Here is a 21,472-nt window from a genome sequence, read left to right on the forward strand (position 1 = left end):
GGAGTGTTGAGGCTTTTATTCTCCTCAAGTTCACTCTGTAATTCTGGTCTATGACATGGCTGCAGTGGGGTAATAGAGTCATTAGGATGTGGGACCAAGTAAAAGGTAATTAGATTACATCATGGGGCTCTACCCTCATTCAGGGATAATAGCACTGGTTTTGAGGAGTAGGGTGTCACCAAGCATGATGTTGGTAGACTGTAATCCCAGCACTGGGAATCAGAAGCAGGACAATTAGTGAAAATTCAAGACCAGGTTGGTCTGCCCAGCAAATTCCAGGCCAGTTAGGGGTACATAATGAAACCCTGTGGCTAAAGATAAAAATAAAGAGTGGTCTGGGTCTTTCATGAGTTAATTAGTGTGTTGATTTAAAGCAAGAGAAGCACGGCTGCCCCTTGGGTAGGCTATCGGTTCCCTCCATTCTCTGCTTTGTTGTTCTGTGCTCTCAGCTTTACTGTTGTCAAAATGGCCTCTACTGTCCATGGGAAAGTTATTACTCAGAGACTAGAGGTAACTTATCAGGGACTGAAGAGCTAGGTCATCAGTTAAGAGCCCTTGCTGTTCTTCCATTTTCAGCAGCCGCATTCAGGCAGTTCACAACCCTCAAAAACTCTAGGGGTCTGATGTGTCTGCTCTCTCAGGCACATAGACTCTCATGCACATACCCACATGCAGATGCACACACCTCCACATAATTCAAAGTAAAACTTGAAAAAAGGGGGCAGGGGCGCTCGGTTTATTTGAGAGTTGGCACCCTGCAAAACATCTTGGGGAGCCAGGCAGTGATGATGAATATTTATTCAGGGGGTTGTAAAGGGGAAAAGGAGAAGGGAGGGCAGAGAGAGAGAGAGAGAGAGAGAGAGAGAGAGAGAGAGAGAGAGAGAGAGAGGAGAAAGGAGAGAGAGAGAGACAGAGAAAGAGACATTGGTGCACATGCCAAGAGGGGACAGTAAGAGAGACTCAAGATGGTGGGGCCCGGGGTCGGGGGTTGCAGGGAGTGGACGTGGCTCATCCCTTAAAGGGACCAGGGACCAAAAGAATAACAGGGACAATGGGAAAATAGGAGGCTGGTTATGAGTTTAACAGGGGTTGTCTTTGTCTTTGACCTGGTCACTCCAATGGACCTCTGCCTCCCTGTGGCTAGTTCCTGGAATTCTTTAGACAAACACCTTACTGTTTTGCAAATTTATAGCAAGGGTCAAGTCTTGTGCTAACTGAGGCATAGAACTAAACAAAGAAGGGGCAGGGAGTGCATCACACATTTTCCCGCCATGTGAAGGGTTATAAACCCAGAGAAATGTTACAGAGCAGCTAACCCTTTAATCACATGGGCAAAACTTTTCTTTAGAGTTGGAAATGTGAGGCCAGTGGCACAGAAACAAGTGAACTCTGCCTTTGTAAGGCTATCTTGAGACTATTAACATTCAGGTATATGCTGTCCCAGCCTGTTTCCCTGCTCCCGGCATCACACTTGCCTGCATAGCAAGTCCCTTTAAAAGAAATAACCCTGTCCCTTTAAGAGACAAGCTCCACCCACCCTCTTCTTTGTTCTGCCATTCTCTCCCTACCCCCTTCTCTTTCCTTTTCCCCACCTCCTCCTTCCCTCTCTGTCTCGCTGTCTCTCCTATTCTCGCCTCCTTTCCCATTCCCTTTATCTCAAATAAAACTCCACATTTAAGCTTTCTCTGCATGGCCTATTCTGTCACCTTTCCCAGTCCCTAACCTGCTATGGGATGCCACAGAGGTCCCCCTAGCATCTTGGATCTTAAGGGGACTGTACAGTTACCTGAATCATGAACCTTGTATCTTAGGCTGGTCTCAAAATAACTAAGTAGCTGAAGATGACCTTGACTCATGAGATTCCTCTTCCTTGAGAATGCAGGAACTATAGGCCCACACCACCCTGTCCTGTTCACAGTTCCCACCGTGCTGGTTCATTGAAATCACGCTCCACCTTGCTTGTGGTTGTTAAATCCGCAAGCCTAGGACAGTAATAGTACCACGGTGTCAGGAAGGGCCGAGTGGCTGCTGACTACATGCAGGTTGTTGCTATATGGATCAAACCTGAGGGACAGTGACATCACTTTATTGTAAGACCTACCCACATTGCAGTAGTCGTCAAAATGTCATTGTAAAGATCCGTTTCTGGGCTGGGATGGAAGTTCAGAGGCTGAGAGCTTATTTAGCATGTTTTAGAGTCCCGAAGTCCTTCAGTCCTGGGGTCCTTCCGAGCAGTCTCCATTACCCGGTCCCTAGGGGAAAACGCCACTGCTTATATCAAATAATGTTCCTCCTGGCTAAGTTCTTTTAAGTTTAAGCAAGAATAAAGGTTACCCCCAAATACACATATACAAACATGAAGCTGGGTTTCTGTTGAGATGTTAGCTGTGAGCAGCACAAAGAAAACGGCTAAATGTAGGCTGATCTCAAAGTCCCTGAATGCCTCAAGCTAGCCTTTAACTCCCTCTCTCTCTGTCTCTCTCTGTCTCTGTCTCTGTCTCTCTCTCTCTCTTTCTCCCCTCTTGTGTGTGTCAGCCTATAAACAAAGAATCCAAGTATGGGCCACTGCCCTTCTGAGTGAGGGCTTAATTTAGTATCAACACTTGATCCAATGAAAGCCTTCTGAGGGCTCTCAGGGACTGGCTTTCGATTGTTCATCTGGGGCTGGGTGGGGACATTTCTTACCAATAACTTTCCTTAGAGCAAGAGAATCCCTAAGGACTGGATGGAGAGCTTTGTTTGAAGCCCTTTAAGTGTTCCCAGGGGACAATAGTATTTTCCTTCTGTTTTTCTGTGGGGCAAAGGTGTGTTCTTTGAGACAGGATCTTGCTGTGTAGCCCAGGCCGGCCCGGAACTCTTGACAACCTTTCTGCCTCAGCATCTGAGTGTGCTGGGATTACATCTATTTTGTGGGCAAGGTTTTTATTACAACGACGTATTGTTAGTCGCATTCCTTCTGGTCCACATAATATAAATGTTTACATTTATTTGTAAACCTTGACGTTTCTGGAGAATCATGTTACTTATTGCTGTGGATGTTTCTGGACTTGAGGGTGGAGGTTGTCCCCTGTGCTCAATTTCAGGGAGGTCACACCCTGGCTCAGCAGAGGTGGCGACAACCTTTAGTGCACAGGATGTGGTCATTCGGTGGCCTGGGGGAGTACAGGCGCCAGTAGGCTGTCTTTTTTTCAGACCGTCAGCCAGAGTTTCTCAACCGGCTGGCTCTGGGGCCTGAAGGGCGGGGCGGGCGTGCCTTCCACATTCCTCTTCCGGCTGTGGCTGCAGCTGCGGCGTGGGGGGAGGGGCGAGCTGGGGCGTGGGGGAGGGGCGAGCTGCAGCCCGCGGAGAGGGGGCTGGGGAGAGGCCCAGGGTCCACGAGAGCGTGGGCAGGACCTCTCTTCACCACGCCTGGAAAGCCTGTCACAGAACAGACAAAGGCAGGGCCCACCTTCCCATAACCTGAAGTCTCTGGGCTCTTAAGGATCGTTTTAGACGTCGGGCCCCTTCACGTTTGTTGACCTTGCATCTGTAAAATGGGGCTAAACCAAAATTACAATAAACACGATATGCAAGAAAGAGGCCTTCGGCCAGAAGCGAAGGCACTGTGCTTTGTGGATGTTGTCGCAGCCCAACATAAAGACAGGGCCCAGACAACAAACGCCTGGCTTTGTTCTGGCCTCCTGAGGAGAGCCACATCAAAAGGAAGCCCTTTGTGCCTTCAGTCGCTTTGCCAGTACACAGAGGGAGGCTCTGAGAGCTGTTTTCCTGGTTAGAGACATTGTTCTGGAAACAGGGTGGGTTGCCATGGCAACAGCTCCCCAGGGCCTGGTCCCGCCCATTTCCAGGCAGCCAGCCTGTCAGCCTGTACTGCCAGCAGTTACCGACCGGGTCACTCCCGGTTTCCCGGGCTCCTCCCACCCAGCGCAGCGCTAGATTCCAATTCCCCAGATGGCCTTTGAGTCAGAAAACATAACTCTGCACTTGGCAGGCCTGAATCTTCCTTGAAACAAAAGTTATTAGATTGAAAGCTTGTTGAAGGCAGGAACCATCTTTTCTTCAGCGTCCCGTCACCACGACCGTGGCCTCCGCTCAGAGCCCATCACAGAGTAGGCGCTTTAAAAGGGTTGACAAGCCTTTGTCACCAAGTGGCAATATGCTGTCAGGTTAAAAGCACGGACTGGAACCAGTAGCTTTCTCCGCAAGGTTGGAGATAGGTCACACTAAGTCAGCCTTCCGAACTTGGTTTTCTCATCTCTAAAATGGGAGCCGTCATGCCTTTCTCAAGCATTACAGCTAAGAAATGCATGGTTCTATGTGGGGCTTGCAATTATTTTTCGTGCTGATCTCATTTTAGCATATTGCATGTTCGCATAAAAACGGCTGTCCCTTCCCAAACAACAACCACCCTTCCAGGTGGGGGTCCATACCAGCTCATGTGTAATAGATAATGGCATTGATGTATAAACGTACTTGCTCGATTATTTGTGTAATAAGCATCAATAGAACATGCCTGCCAGTACCAAGTTTTCCGTACTTCAAATGTCACACATTAATAATGCAAAGTGGGCTGAGTTCCAATGGCCCCTCCATGTGTCTAAGATTAACAGAAAGAGATGGCACTTCAACGTTTCAGCTTGGAGGGCTCCCCCCTTTTCCTTCAGCATCTCAGGGTATTTCTGATCCCCACAAACCCAACAAAGGAGCTCCAGGACGCCCCTCCTCCTTCCCCGACAGCAGACTGCCTTCTAAGTTTCCAGCTACGCACTTGCTGACTCTGGAAAATTCTAACCATTTGGGTACACTCAAGGAGAGGGAATCCAATCCCCTTGCTTTCTTTCCCAAATGAGGCTGACCTGGACTTTATCCAGGTTCCAATCTCTTGAAAAACCCTAGGAGATTTCTAGGGTGGGAGAGGTGGTAGCTGCCAGGGAAGCCTCTGACCTGAACTTGGCCCCAGGAGGTGCACACCCTGCACAGCTGTGGACCACAGCACAACTAAGTGACAGATTGTTCCTGGAGCCACTCTGGGTGGGGCTGATGGACAGCCGGCTGGGGAAGGAGAGACAGGCAAGGGCTTAATTAGCATTGCAGTGTTGCCTAAGATTGCTGTTGCTTAGTTGACAAGGTGTGTACAGCCTGTGTGCATTTGGGTACACGGAAGGACAGCATGTTGGCCGGATGGGGCACGTGCATTGTTACTGAACGCCCAGGGCAGAAGATACTGAGATGGCCAATTGTTAGCTGGGCACGCCATAGGCATGGGTACTGTGAATTTTGTGCGTGTAAAGACATGCAAACAAAGGTGGAGAAACATGGTGTGAACTCCAGGGTGTGAAGTGCTCTCGGTGCTTCAGACCTTCTCATGTCCCACCCCACCCCCACTCCCCAGTACAAGCAGTAGACGAAAACTAACTAGGCCACGAGATCCTCCCCTCCCCCCTCCAAGGCCTTGGCCAACACTCTGAAAACTGATATCCTGAGGCCCTTTTTCCCTCACCAGCTACAATCAGTAGCGACAGGGAAAATGCGGACCGGATCTGCACACAGAGGCCAGACTCTGAATTTGCCCTGCTATGCTAGGCCACCGATCCGGCCCCAGGCCTGGTATTTCAGCTGACTTGGCCACTCTGGGAACCGGCTTTAGGTTCCAGCAAGTCCCTGCCCAGTTCAGGTCTGTCTGTGAAATCCATGCTACATTTTCCATCTCACCCTTTGAAGCCTCAGCCTGTGGCTGTTGTTCTCAATCCAGCTCAGAAACTGGCTCAAACCGCCCTGAACCGGATTTGGTGGCAGTTGGGACACAGTTTCTGCCTCTTTGTTAGGGTGGAACCGGCCTCGTTCTGAACATTTCCCTCCCTCCTTTTAGCCCAGTGCCGTACAGTAATGTCCCCCATCACCTCCTTCTGCACCCTCCCCACCCAAATACCATGAAATATATTAAATAATTAAAAAACAAATAGATCTAGGTTGTATGCCTTTTGGCTTTATGATATTAGTTATTTCTGAGTTGTTATCTAGCCGGTTAACGTGGTGCCCTTCAAATGATGTTCATGCCAATCCAGAGATAGCTGGCTTTAGGTTTTGGGTAGAGTGAATTGCTCATTTCCCTTTCGTGAAATATAAAATAAAATAATTTGTTAGCTTTTATCAACATACAGAATTTATGAACAGCCAGCCGTGCCCGCAAGGGTGGAACGACCCAGATGGGTTTGGTCTTCCAGGTGTAATTTTAACCCTGGATCAGATGGTGTGAACTGAAGGAGGCTGGCTGGGGTGTGTGGAGGGGATGGGCACCATTCTGCACAGAATGCGGTGGAGGCAAAGTGGGGACGGCATAGAATCAAGGCAAAACAGTACTGTGATTTCTGTAAAATATAAAAATTTCAAATGTAAGCATTTCCTAGGTTTGGGCACCAGACAGGAAACTCGCATGACATTGAGGTGAAATTCCCCCAGGTTGTCCACTTGAAAATGCCCAGTTGTGTGTTTATGCAATTATCTCAATAAAAAGATTGTCTCAATTTCTCTCTCTTTGATAAGAATTTCTCATTTTGAGAATTTTGAGAACTCAGGAAGAGAGACTGCAATAAGCAACCATGATCTGGGTGTGGTTCCGTATGCTGCTTGATGGCTCCCTCCTCGCCCTCTGCTGGCCAATTCAGGTAATGTGTGAAGAAGTGGAAAACCCTGCTGGACAGCCTCAGCCTCCATTTTCTGTCCAGGCCCGAATACCCAGCTGCCTAGCTAAGGATCCTTCATTCTGCTTGTTTTATGTGCATCTGTTCTTATTCCTATGCCGGAAGCAAAGAACTCCTATGCAAGGTATTGAAAGAAGATAACCCGTGTTTTGCTTCCATGATTTTTCATGGGGTTAACTATAAATAAATTATTTAAAATTCAGCCCTAAATCCCGAGGGAAAGACTGGAACATGACCTTTTTCTCCTTGGCTAAAAACCAGACTTAAAGGTGCTGAGGACAACCCCCGCACTCAGTAGATCGTCATGTTCAAGGTCAGGGTCAAGGTCATGCCTGTTGTTCTTTTGGAGATGAACAGACCGCACATGTGCAGAGGATACAGCATCCCGCTGGACTACAATTTCCAGAAGCATTCAAGTGTTAGACAAAAAAGCCACGCATGCGCAGGGCATATTTCCCAGATGCACCTGGATCCCCCTTAAAAAACAGGGAACGCCATATTCTCGCGCCCCTTTTTCTCTTCACACCCCCCTCCCCCGTCCCTCACTTGTCATCACCTCACGCCCATTAAAGTTTACCCACATGGGACCGCCGTGTGTCTTGTGTTTCCTTTCCAACCCCACGGAAAAAAAACAACAATGCCCTTTATGTAACAAATTTGAGGCCAGCCTGAGATACACAAAATCCTATGTTTTAGAAAACAAACCTCAAAGTTGTTCATTTAAATAATTTCAGTGGTGCATGAAGTGCTAGGAAGAGGCCAATTACAGCTCAAATATAGGGGTGCTATTTATTTGCATGAAGGGGAAGACTGGCCCTTCCTTCCTTCCTCCCTCTCTCTCCATCCCCCACACACCCTCCCTTTTTCTCTGTCAGGAAGATTCTGATGTAGGTGGGTTTAAACTCCAGGAATCTTGAAAATACACATGAAAAAGAATTGAATCCACCCAATGGATTTTTGTTGTTGTTGTTGTTGTTGTTTTATTTTTTTGTTTTTGGATTTCAGGGATCCTGAGTAATTATTGTAGGGAGACTCAAAATATTCATATAGAATTTTCCAGAATGTGGAACACCAGGTGGGATTCTAGAAAGGTAGAAATTAAGATATTGACTTTGACCTTCTGATGGTCAAATTAGCTCTTCAGGACCCTCACACTATGCGTTTTCTGTGCTAAAAATTCTCACGGGCCCTAGCTTTTACACTCTCTGGGGTGAAGCCTCTCCTCACAGGGAAGCGTTGCTGAATGTTTGGTCTCTCCTCTCCTCCCTGTATGCTCCTTTTCCTACACGGTGTTTTTGTTTTCCTGTAGGTTCAGTTTCCTCTGTCAAGCTCCCTAAACCCCCTAAAGCCGGCTGTCTAATCAAAATTGTACAACACTTGTGGGACAGGAACTGCTTTAAAGCGAGGAATACATATGTGTTGGACAGACGGATTAAATTAAACAACATTCCCTTGGCTCCGGTCCATCACTTCCGGGAGGCTGCCTTCCTACCACGTGGCTCTGTGCCCACTCAGCCTTGCTTGCTTTTCCTCCTGTGGACTCTCAGTCACTGCGGTTCTCAGGGTTCCTTTCTCACTGTGAGCTACTGGGAAACCTCACATTTTGGCCCCTAGAATAACGATAGGTGAGCCTGTAATCCCAGCAGTCTGCGTTTTCTCCTCAGTAGTCCTTGGTTCATTCTGAGATGGGATTGGACTCCAGTTGTGATGTCTGAGCATGCAGTCGTCACATGGCGCTCCTACCCCCACCTCCAACAATACTCCCTTTGTTCCAGCGCAGAAAGGCTTTACTGGTCTGACTTCTAAAAAGTCTCCCCCTGCTGGCCACAGGCAGACTTTTCTGTGCTCAGATTTGAATGCCCTAGAATGCCAAGTGGCAATTTGCATGGCCCTGAGCCTGTATATCAGATGTCACACTCGTTCTCTGGACGGCAGCCAAACTCAGGAGTGACTTATAGATGATGTTTTTCTTTCTCCTCCTCAAATTTTCTTTCTCCCTTTTCCAAGGCATGCTCTTTAGCCCAGACTGACCTCCTGCCTCCACCTTCTGTGTGCTAGGGTTACATTCATGTGCCTCCGTGCCCAATTTATTTGGTGCCAAGGATTGGCCTCAGAGCTTTGTGGGTGATAACTAAACACCCTACCAACTGAATTTCATCCCCACCCAGCTTTGGCCGGTTCACTCTATAGTTCCAAAAGCTAGTGAGAAGACTTTGAAGATGTGGTTCCATTCTGTATTCTCTGAACTGTTGTTTGAATTAAAAGCTTAAAAAGTGTGTGTATAGCCGGGCAGTGGTGGCGCACGCCTTTAATCCCAGCACTCGGGAGGCAGAGGCAGGCGGATCTCTGTGAGTTCGAGGCCAGCCTGGTCTACAAAGGGAGTTCCAGGCAGGCTGCAAAGCTATAGAGAAACCCTGTCTCGAAAAACAAACAAAAAAAAAAAAAAAGTGTGTGTATATGTGTGTGCTGGTGGGGCGCCCGTGTGCACGCACAGTCATACATATGTGCTTAGGTGCAAGTAGACGCTAGAGGAAGATTCTAGTGTCTTTTTTCATTCTCAGTCTTATTCCTTTGAGGCAGGGTTTCTCTTTGAACCAGGAGCTCTCGTAATTTCGGATAGGCTGGGAAACCAGCAAGTCCTAGAAATCCTCCTGCCTCCACTTCTCTCACTGCTGGCTCTACAGATTTGGGCACGTTCTCTGCTGGCATGTTGCGTGAGTGCTGGGATTTGAGCCCTGGTCCTCATGGTTTTGAAAGTCATTTTATGAGCTGAGCCATCTCTTCAAGGACTGCTGGCTTGTATTTTGTCTCAGGGTGCTGGTACCAGTCCAGTAGATTCATAACCCATGTTGACCTCAAACTTGTGATTCTCCTGCCTGAACCTCCTGAGGACAGGGATTATAGGCATGAACCAATATTCCCAGTTCACCAAATGGTTTTCCTTAGCTAATGGTTTTATAACTGTTTGAATTTCCCCAATTGCCTATAAATTAATGTAACTTACACTCCATTTTAATAATAAGTACAATTTTGGGACATGGTTCATTCTCTAGATTAGTCTGGCCTCAAACTCTTTATGATGAGCTCCAAGCAACCCTCAGCTTCAGCTTCTAGAAAGCAGGTAGTTCAGCATATCAGGAGATGGTAAAAAGCTGGCAATGGGCCTAATTGGAGTAGTTTCTGAGCATGTTGGGGGGAGGGTGACTTGTTTGTTTGGAGATGGAATCTCCTTTTGTAGCCCTGGCTGTCCTGGAACTCTCTAAGTTGATCAAACTGGCCTCGAACCCACAGTGATTTGCTTCTCCCTCTGCCTCTGGAGTGCTGGGCTTAAAGGTATGCCCCCACACCCTCTCTCTGTGACTTTTGCTGCTGGGTGGCTGGCATAAACTGAGGAACTTTCTTCTACCCCACCCTCTCTCAGAGACATTTGACCTCAGCACAACCAGCTGACCACCGCACACCGAACCCTGGACCAAAACCTCCAAAACACAGAGCCAAGTTAAACCTTTCTCCCTTCTTAAGACAGTTCACCTGGGACGTTTGTCACCTGGACAAGAGACTCCTCATGCTGCTCCATTGCATGCATGCCTGTGAAAACACCATCGCATGCATGCCTGTGAGAGCAGCATTGCATGCAGAGCCATCTTTAACCATCACAGCTGCTGCTAAGACAAAGTTCCAGCTTTACTACTGGAGACTCGGAAAGGTTAGGCAATTTGCCTAATGTCACACAGCTGTAGATGGCAGAACAGTGACAGACCCAGGCTGTTTGCGTCTGTTTACCCGGCACATACTCAGTGTTGTTAGATGGTGTTCTTATTTCCTCTCTTGGTTTCATGAAAATGAGTCATCCCTTCCTCAGGAAATCTTAATATAAGATTTTGGAAATAGTGCCAGGCCAATCCCTAGCTTTCTCAGATGAGGAAAGGGAAATCCAAACGATGGAAACAAGTTCCAGCAATCAGGGCAGCCGGCACTAACATCACAATGAAACAAACCAGGTCAAAAACAACAAATCAAAGCAAAGAGAGCCTGCAGGACTTGTGCTCGGTACCTTGCTGATCATAATATTCAGCATGCGTGTGTGTGTGTGTGTGTGTGCGTGTGTGTGTGTGTGTGCGTGTGTGGTGGGGGGGGACCGGACAATGACACACAACTACCTGGACTCAACCCTGCTTGCTTGTTCATATTTTTCTGACCATTTTGAAAAAGAATGAAAAAGAGAATTTCCTTTATGGTGTTCATCCCTTACACACACACACACACACACACACACACACACACACACGCCTTTGACAGTTCATAGTACACAGCAGAGACTCAAATGGACCGAGCTACTTTTCCCCCTCCACACTGCCAGCAAAGAGCCTGAGGGGTTTGTCCTGCCAGAGATAAAATGTTGCAAAGTGGCCTTGGATTCTCCTCTTTGATTCACCTTCTTTGTTGCTGTGGAGGTGGTTGTGGGTTTGTTGTTGTTTCCTTTCTTTTTCTGTTAGAACTGTGGCTTTTGTGACCATTCACGTAGCCCAGGCTGGCCTAAAACGTCCTTGGTAGTCAAGAATAACCTTGAATCTGATCCTCTCCCACCTCCCGAAGTGATAGGACCATGGATTCCTGCCACGCCTGCATTATCCTGCTATGCCTGCAGTGTTTGTTTCTACAATGGAGCTGGGGATCTAACCTGGGGTTTCCTATGACCCAGGCAAGAGCTGAGCAGCAACACACCCTCTCCCACCTTTCCCTCACTTCCTGTTCCATCTTACTGCCTAACCTGTTTGCTTCTTGGACTGTTTGAATAGCACTATCTTAGGTGTCAACCTAGCAAAAAATTAACTTGTCTGGAGAAGAAGTATGAAGCTGGACAGGCACCAAAGCTACACAGAAAAACCTTGTCTCGGAAAAAAACAACAACAAACAAACAACCCACCAAACAAACAAAAGACTACTAGCAGATGCCTAGTCTTGTTCCCTAGATGAATACAGAAAAGCCCAAATTCCTGTCTTTATTATACAACGATCTTAGTATATCCCTCTGTAGACTTTTATTTAAGTAAGTAAATTTTAATATAACAGATGTTATTATAGTTTGTAACCACCCAGCGGGTCAGTTATTCTAGGGTTGTAACCCGCTTGACAGGTCAAGTTATTCCAGGGTCCCAGAAGAGGCACTATCTGAAAAGACATGGGCGGGAAAGAGGAAGGAGACAAGCAGGGTTCTTGTCAAGATCTCCATTTATTAGCATAATGGTTGTGGCTTATATAGCCCCTGGATGAGGAATTTGGGTTGGGATGGGGGGCAGGGGCATGGCGAGGGCAGGAAGGGGTCTTGCAGCAATGGTCACAAGTCAACTCTTGGTCACAGTTGGTCATGAAGTCATGAGTCGTTGGTCAGGAGGTCATGAGTCGACACACCTAGTGTTCTCTATGCAAGCAGAATCGTTCCTTTTGTGATCCAACCACAAACAGTTCTCTAGATAGTTATCTGCTAACAGATAACTCTCAAGATAGTTGGGTGTGGGGTGGGCTCTGCCAACAAACAGTTCTCAATACAGTTGGGGTGTGGGGCTCTCTGCAAACATCCCCAGGACAATGGTTCCTGCTATATTCTTTGGGAAAATGGCTCCTGACAATAGTTCCTGATACAGTGCCATTGATGCCAGACAATCCTTGAACTCAGCTTGCTTTGTAGCCAAGGATGACCTGGGACTTATAATTCTCCTGCCTCCAACCCCTGAGTACATGTGTGTAAATTGATTACATGAGCTTTCCACGGTGTGGTTAACAGGAAGGTTTTACTGTAGTCACGAAAGGGAGAATGGTGAGAGGCATCTGTAAGAGTCCAGAAAAATAAGTAAGTTGAACATGGCCACCAGACTGGACATGACTTGTGCATGTGTGAGACAGAGGAGATTAGCAGGGGCTAGGAACAGGGAAAGAATAGTGAGAGGTGCAGAACTGGGCCCTTGAAAGAGTGGTACTCAACTTCAGTTGGAAAAGCAAAAAACCCAGGATAGCCAAAAACAATCCTGTGCAATAAAAGAACTTCTGGAAACGTCACAATCCTTGACTTCAAACTCTACTACATAGCTACAATACTGAAAACAGCCTGGTACTGGCATAAGAACAGTACCAATGGAACCAAATAGAAGACCTAGATATCAATCCACACATTTTTGAACACCTGATATTTGATAAAGAAGCATAAAAGATCAAATGGAAAAAAGAAAGCATATTTAACAAGTGGTACTGGCATAACTGGATATCAACATGTAGAAAAATGAAAATAGACCCATATCTATCATCATGCACAAAACTCAAGTCCAAATGGATCAAAGACCTCAACATAAAGCCAGCCACACTGAACCTTATAGAAGAGAAAGTGGGAAGTACACTTGAATGCATTGGCACAGAGAACCACTTCCTAAATAGAACTTCAGCAGCACAGACACTGAGAGAGAAACAATTAATAAATGGGACCTCCTGAAACTGAAAAGCTCTGTAAAGCAAAGAACATGGTCAACAAGACAAAATGACAGCCTACAGAATAGGAAAAGATCTTCACTAACCCCACATCAGACAGAGGTCTAATCTCCAAAATGTACAAAGAACTCACAGAGATCTGCCTGTCTCTGCCTCCTGAGTACTGGGATTAAAGGCATGCACCACCACTGCCTGGCCTGTCTTCCTTCCTTCCTTCCTTCCTTCCTTCCTTCCTTCCTTCCTTCCTTCCTTTCTTCCTTCCTTCCTTTCCTGCTCCTCCTCCTCCTCCTTCATTATTTTGAGATGCATTCTCTCCTGGAATTTTTGGAGATCAATCTTCATCTGCTTCCCAAGTGCTGGGATTAAAAGCGGGCACCAATATGCTCAGCTTGTTTTCACTTTGAGACTGTGCTATGAAGTCCTGAAACTCATGATGATCATCTTGCTTCAGCCTTCTCAGAGTTGAGATTTTTGGTTTGTGCTCCCAGGCTTGATCCTGCCTTTCTTTAATTTTAGTTAACTCATCTGGACATAATTTTCTGACCTTTTTTTTGGATTTTACAAAAGAGAATTTATTGCCACGTGGTAGTGGTAGTGCATTAAAGAATCCCAGTACTTGAGAGCAGAGGCAGGATGATCTTTGTGAGTTCAAGGCCAACCTGGTCTACAAGAGCAAGTTTCAGAACAGGCTCCAAAGATACAGAGAAACTCTGTCTTGAAAAACAAACAATGAACAAAAAAAAAAAAAAAAAAAAAAAGAGGAGGATTTATCAGGTTGTTTTACACCATACATTGGGTTGTTCCACAGGAGATGTCTGCACACTGCGGAGTCTGAGAAATTTTGCTGCTCGGTCCAAGAGACTGGAGGCCTCAGCAGTCCATTTGGCACTGATATCTTGGAGGGTTCAGCTTTTGTGGAATATTCCTCTACACTGTATGAAGATGTGCAACTGTGATTGGTGTAATGAAGAACTGAATGACTATGAGCTAGGCAGGAAGAGGTTAGTTGGGACTTCTGGGACAGAGAGCTCTGGAAAGAAGAAGAAAGGAGGAGTGTTGTGGAGCTGCGGGCTGCGTTCCTGCCACCCAGCTCCTGGTTGCCTGGCTAGCTTATGCCCCAAAATAACAAAACACAATGTATTCTTTTAAACACTGCCTGGCTCATTTCTATTAATGTGTGTAGCACCTTGAGGTGCACTTACCAGGAAGATTCTAGCCTACGTCCATCCTGGGTCAGAGCTTCATCGTCTGCCCTGGGGAGCAAAGCTATGGCATCTGAGCTCACTTCCCTTCTTCCCAGCATTCTGTTCTGTTTACTCCACCCACCTAAAGGCTGGCCTATCAAATGGGCCAAGGCAGTTTCTTTATTAGCCAATGACCTCCCTCCATCAGAGGAGTCACCAACTAGTCAGAGAGGAAGCAGGATGGGGAAGTACAGAATAAAGGAAATTAAACATAGATTAAGAAATAAGGGTTAATTTAAATTATAAGAACCAGTTAGGGAGCTGGAGAAATGGTTCAGTAGTTAAGAGCTATGTCTGCTCTTCCAGAAGTCCTGAGTTCAATTCCCAGGAACCACATAGTGGCTCATAACTATCTACAATGAGAGCTGGTGCCTTCTTCTAGCCTAAAGGCATGCATGTAGGCAGAACATAGTATATATAATAAAAAAAGAACTAGTTAGGGACAAGCCTAAGGTAAAGTCAAGCTTTCATGATTAAAAATCAGCCTCCATGTCATTTTTTGTGAGCTGGTGGCCCAAAGAAAGATCTGTCTACATTCAGCTGCTGGTCTTCGGTCCACAGTGGCAGCTGGAAGAAGCAGGATTCTAATGTCAGCAAAGGAATTCAGCAGCAACAAGATAGGTACTCTCACCAACAAGAGCCAAGGCAGGCACCCAGTGCTTGCTCCTTAAATGGGGACTGCCTCTGAAAGGTACTTCCCACTCTGGGAGATGTCACAGCCCTACCCAAGGAGTGGCTCTTAGTTAATTCCAGATCCTAACCAGTAGACAGTCAAGTGAGATTAACTACTAGATTAACTACCATATCACCTTTAGAAGAAGTGTTCTCTTTACTCATTATCTCCCAAAGAATTTTGGCTTGGCAATGAAAAAGTATGTTGGCAGAACAGGATCATGCGCTCTTGCCTTATTTAGTTTGGCTTATAGCCGGAACCAGAGAGAATACAAACATGTCTGGAAGTGCCTACGCACAACACAGCTTTCTTGTCTTGACACAGTGCCAGTTTGAAAAGTCATTGTGTGTAGTGTTAGACTGTAAACAGAGAAATCAGCTTCAAAGTAAGTCAACCTTTTATTATCGTAGAGGATGAAGTCGGTTGTTCTTTTTTCTTTTTCAATGTGTATAGCCCCATCACAGCTGCAGAGACAGGTAGATTATGGGGACTTGCTGGCCATCCAATCTAGCCACATGGCAAGCTCTAAGTTTAGTGAGAAACCCTGTCTCAAAGAAATAAGGTGGCAAGTTGTACAGGCAAGTGCCTGAAGATGGCCTCTGACTCCTGCCATGGACACAATGGTAGTGTGAACGACACTTGTGTGTGTGTGTGTGTGTGGTTAGTTGGAGAGAGAGAGAGAGAAAGAGAGAGAGAGAGAGAGAGAGAGAGAGAGAGAGAGAGAGAGAGAGAGAGATAGTTGTTTTGAGACAGGGTCTCACTAAGAAGCTTTGGCTTGCCCAAATGGAAACTTAGAGGAAGAGAGTTTACAGAGTGTGTGTAGGAATGGGAAGAGAAAAAGAAGCCGTAGTCTGGCTGATATAAGGAGAGGAGTGGGGAGGAATGGAAGAGAGAAAAATCTGCAAAGTGTGGTCAAATCAAAGGAAATGGTGACAGCCGTGACATAAAGGCACTCTCCAACTAAGCCATTTCCATACTGCTTATTCTTCTTTTTTAACACCCCAAAAGATAGGCGCTTGTGCTTTTGTAGCTCCACCCCATAACCACATTGGAGCGACAGCCAGACTCATCACTGTTCTGCCTTCTTTGCCATCCTGGGTCAAGTGTGTGTTTAGATTTGGAACAAAGGGAGCCAGCAGTTCCAGGGGAGCCATCTCCAGTATTGGAGTGGCGACAGGGATGTCAGCTGGCTTGTCCTCTTTTTTACATCCACCCTTGGTCCGATTGCCTGACCTGTCATCAAGCAGCAGTGTCAAATGTCATGGTCCCATGGACACTGTTCATGAAGATCTCATGATTACAGGGACTGAGATCCCAATAAAAAACAAAACAAAACCCACACCATATTGCACATGTCTTATGTTTGTGCATGTGCTTGCAAATACTATATGCCTGTCACCTGTCTCACGCATAGTGGCTCTGTTTCTTTAGTTGAACTCTGACAGTCGAAGATGGGATATATTACTTGCAGGTATAAATTACATATTTATTAGCTTCTGCTTCGTGCCTGTGCTTGATTTACAGAATATCGTAATGAACACAATGTGGGCAGACATCTAGAAACGGAGACAAGACAACTAAATATTGACAATCAACACATAAGACAGGGAGGGGGAGTGCTCTGACTAAAAATTAAGCCAGGCCGGCGAGATGGCTCTGTGAGTAAAGATGCTTGCTGCTAAGCCTGCAGACCTGAGTTTGATCCCTGGAACCGACCACAAGGTGGAAGGAGAAGGAACTGATTTCTGCAAGTTGTCCATGGTGTGTGTATGTGTGTATGTTCGCACGTGTGTGTGTATATGAAAATAGCAATAGCAAGAATAAAAAAAACAATGGCATGATGCTAACCAAGATTGGCAGCAAGAAACACATTGCAGTTGGGGAAGGGTTGGGGCACGCCTTGTCCCGCACATGAGGTTTAAGCTGAAATCTGATGGTTAGGTAGTAGTGCAGGACAGAGTTCATCAGAAAGCAGGGTGAGCTTGCTCCCCGAGTGAGGTGGTGAAGAGGCCTGGGTGGCTGTTATCAGGTAAGACAGAAACAGCCTGAGTTAAGGCGGGAGAAGAAAGTTTCAGGGTTGGTCAAGTCTTCTGCACTTCTCCCAGAAGTAAATGACAAACGCACTATTTATAATTGAGATGCATGAAGGATGGTGGGAAAATGCAATAGCAACTTGAGGGCAAACAGGTCTTTTATTTTTTTTAGACACGGTCTCACTGTGTAGCTTGGGTGACCTATAACTCAACATATAGACAAAGCTAGTCTCAAACTTATAGAGATCTGTCTCTCAAGTGCTAGTATTAAGGGCACTCTCCTCCCCCAAGAAAATAGATTAGTTCACATAGACTCCAGGAATACAAGGATAAAGGTGGCTGCTATACATGCATGTAGAGAAATGAGCATATGCATGTGTGTACATGTGCGAAGGCACATGTGTACACGTGTTTTCAGGGGAGGAAAAGAATACATACAAGACAACAAACAGACTTCCTTCAGGTTTCATATGTGCGGAAGGAGGCCCTGTTGGGTTTGGAGGAAAAGTCCATTGTTAACTAGTGTGGGTCAAGCATCTTTCCTGGCTGAGCCGGCTCACTGACCCCTATTAGCTAGCGCTATGAACTTACTCAAGCTTGTTTAGCTGGGCCATGGTGTAGCTTAGTGGTAGAGTACTAGTGCCTGTATGGCCTGTGTGGGGCCCTAGGTTCCATTTCTAGCTCCGTGAAACAAACGACTGACTGTGGTCCCCGGAAAATGTCTCTCAAGCATCATTTGCTGACAGTGCCTTCTTCCTGTGCCGTTTTAACGGGGCTTCTCTGTAGACAGGAGTACTTTCCCTCTATGTGGCTTCGGACGTGACTGGCCAATGGTGTAGCTCCAATTCTAATTGGTTTAAATAATAAAAACCTGGGGTCAGATATGGGGTAAATGCTAAAAGATCAGAGAGACAAAGGAGCAAGTCACACCACCTCTTACCTCGCCAACTTCTCAGTTGAAAAGGGGGCCAAACCCTGTCTCTGCCCCGCCTTATCACTTTTCCTATAGTTTTGGTAATGCAAATTAGGACAGAAGGTGAATTAGGTACAATCCTTTGGACTCCAAGATAGGAAGGAGTATTTTCTCTGAATTTGTCAAATGCAAACAGACTAGATATTGTTGATGTATTTATTGCCTGTGTATATTGTATGTAGTTATCGTACTTATTGTATATAGTTTCTCTTATATTAGCTATAACCTTTATTCTATTTTAGACAAAAAAAAAGGAGGGGAAATGTGATATTTTGTTTGTGCTCTAACACATAAAGCTTGTCTGGAGATCAGAGTGTAGAGCTAGCCACTAGCTAACCATAGAGGCCAGGCAGTGGTGGCACACACCTTTAATCCCAGCACCCTGGAGGAGGAAACAGGAAATGACACGGCTGGGTAGAGAGAGGAAGTGATAAGGCAGGGTGGAGAGAGGAGCTTGGCCCCTTTTTGGCTGAGAAGCTGGCTAGTAATAGGTGGCTACAGCTTGCTCCTCTGTCTCCCTTACCTTTCAGCAGGTACCCCTATATCTGACTCTGGGTTTGTATTACTATGACCAATTAGAATTTGCACTACACAGTGGAATGTGGAAAGAAATGACTGAAGCTAGTTCGATATGCAAGCTTTCAATAATTGCCTCTTGTTTTCCTTTTCCTCCCCACCTTTCTTTCTGTTTGTCTTGCCTCTCGAACTTCTGATTTTTGTCATGAGAACATCTTGTTTCAGGGTCCGTGGCTTCTTTAGCAGACAAACAGACCTATATGGGGAATAAACGATCGTCTGCCCAAATTAATATATTAGTTTTATGTTTATGTTGAGACAGAATCTGGCTGTTCAGCTCTGGCTGGCCTGCACCTTGTCTTCCAGCTTCTGACTCCTGAGTTCTGGAATTACATGTATACCACAATGCCAGGTTTGTGTGGAGCACAAATAGTACCAACAACTCTGCTATACGTTCTCGGTTGGCATGTTTGAGCATGGATTTATGCTTACATGCTCACATACACACCCCCATACACAGTTCAGAAAGCCCTTCCCTATCTCCAGATAGTTATCACACTGCAATCTGAGAGTGCTTTTATCCATGTGTGTATCTAATTACTGCAAACAGACCCAAGACAGGATGTCAAAATGATCTGCATTCCTTTGGGGTATTTTGTCCTGTTTAACAACCTTCACCTAATCATGAGTGGAATTCTCAAAATACCAAACATACAATGAGGAAGGGAAAAATAGAGTAATAATAATTTAAAAAATGTAAACAGAGACTGTGCTTTTGTTTCCTGGCCACCCCGACCCGAATAATCACACAGAAACTATATAAATTACAACACTATTTGGCCAATGGCTTAGGTGTTTTCTTAGCTAGCTCATACATCTTAAATTAACCTATTTCTATTGATCTAGGTATCACTACAAGGCTGTAGGTTCTGGCATCTTTTTTGTTCATCAGCTACATGATTTGACTCTGCCTATTCTCTCTCTCTCTCTCTCTCTCTCTCTCTATATATATATATATATATATATATATATATATATATATATATATATTTAGATTTCCTGCCTGGCTTTATTTGGCTAAACCATTGGCCAAAACAGCTTTATTCATTAACCAATAAGAGCAACACATATACAGAAGGACATCCCAAATCAAAAAAGACCCTAATAAGAAGATATATTCATGCGTTTGTAGCATATAGTATATAACATTCTGCTGGACACAGGTAGAAAAAATAAAAGAAAGCTTCTTTCTTGGTTATTTATTCATGGACTTCCAATCTGTGTTTTGTCCTTGTGTCTTCAAATTTTTATTAGTATATGTTAATTATACATAATAATGGGTTTTATTATGACATTCTTATAACTGTATATAATGTACTTTGATCATATTTACCTCACACTATTATCTCTTGTCCCTTCCACTCCCATTGATCTGTCTCTTTGTCCCAATCAGTTCCTCTTTCACTTTCATTTCATGTATGTGTGTGTGACCCAATGATTTTCACTAGAGCCGTGTACAGGAGCTGGGACAACTTACCAGTGATTATGCCACTGAAGAAAATGTCTCTTCCTCCCTCAGTAGTCATTCATTGCCTTTAAATACCCAGGGATAGATGTGGTCTCATGCTCACAACCCCCACAATTATAGGTTTTAGTCACATCAGTCGGATGTAAGTCTTGTGCAGGTAACAGCCGCTGTGAGTTTAAGATTTGAACAGTCTGGATATAATGACTGTGTTCCACAACATAACACTCCACCCCTTCCTCAAGTTCTTAGGTTCTGCTCCCTTTTCTGAAATGTTCCACCAGCCTTGGTGTGTGTGTGTGTGTGTGTGTGTGTGTGTGTGTGGTATAGATGTCCCACTGAGCATGCAACAGTCATCGGTTCTTATCTGTCTCTGCAGTTACCACCATGAATGGCAGAAGGAAGCTCCTTTTACCAATGGTGACAGCAGCACTAACCTAAGAGCGTGAACATAGCCATGCAGAAGGCAACTGGATGAGCATGGGCATCATGCTCGTTAGTTCCTTTAACCTCCAAAGCTAGGGACTTACGGATTTTCTCCTTGAAAAGCTTCTGCACCATAAGCCTCTCTGCTGATGCAACAATCCAGATTAGACCAAATCAAACCAAATTAGAAAAAGCCCAGGTTTTGTAGGCCCATATTTTGGTATGGCACAAGAACCATTAGCCCCGTCTGAGCTGATCACGTAACTCTGCATACAAGCTGTCTCTGCCTAACAATAGCCAGGATGTGCTGCTCCTAGTTTCTTTTGTTATAATGTAGATTACCTGAGAAGAGATGTTGGCTAAAGCTGATGACTTAAGAACTAAGAGGTTCCGTGCTTCCTCCCTTTGTAATTTGGAGGATGTCTTATAGAGATGCTAATTCATGGCCTACCTGACTGCTAGATGTGGACATGACTTGAGCCCAGGTACCTGGTTACAGCCTAATGTGTTTTCCCCACTCAATTGATGTGTTGATATATAAGATGTTTGGATAATAAAGAGAGATCTGGCCCTTCCATGATGACTGTGTAAGCTGTGTCAGTTTTATTCCTCGCGACTCCGTTCCAGCCCAGTTAGGGAATCTGTGTTGGACCCACATGGGCTCCGACATAATGGCGCCCAACATGGGGCACCACTGAACCCCGAGATTAAAGACAACATGGTGCTGACTACTGCACCCCGAAACGAATGCCAGAGGAAAAAGTACGAAAAAGAACGTGGTGCTGACTGCCAAACTCCATGACCCCGGAGAAGGGACAACATGAGAGAGACGGTGAATGCTGATCGCTGGATCCCAGAGGGAAACCGGACAAAGGACGGAGGAGAACGCGAGGCTGATCAGCAC

Source organism: Chionomys nivalis, chromosome 1 (assembly GCF_950005125.1).
Source record: "Chionomys nivalis chromosome 1, mChiNiv1.1, whole genome shotgun sequence".
Classification (NCBI taxonomy): domain Eukaryota; kingdom Metazoa; phylum Chordata; class Mammalia; order Rodentia; family Cricetidae; genus Chionomys; species Chionomys nivalis.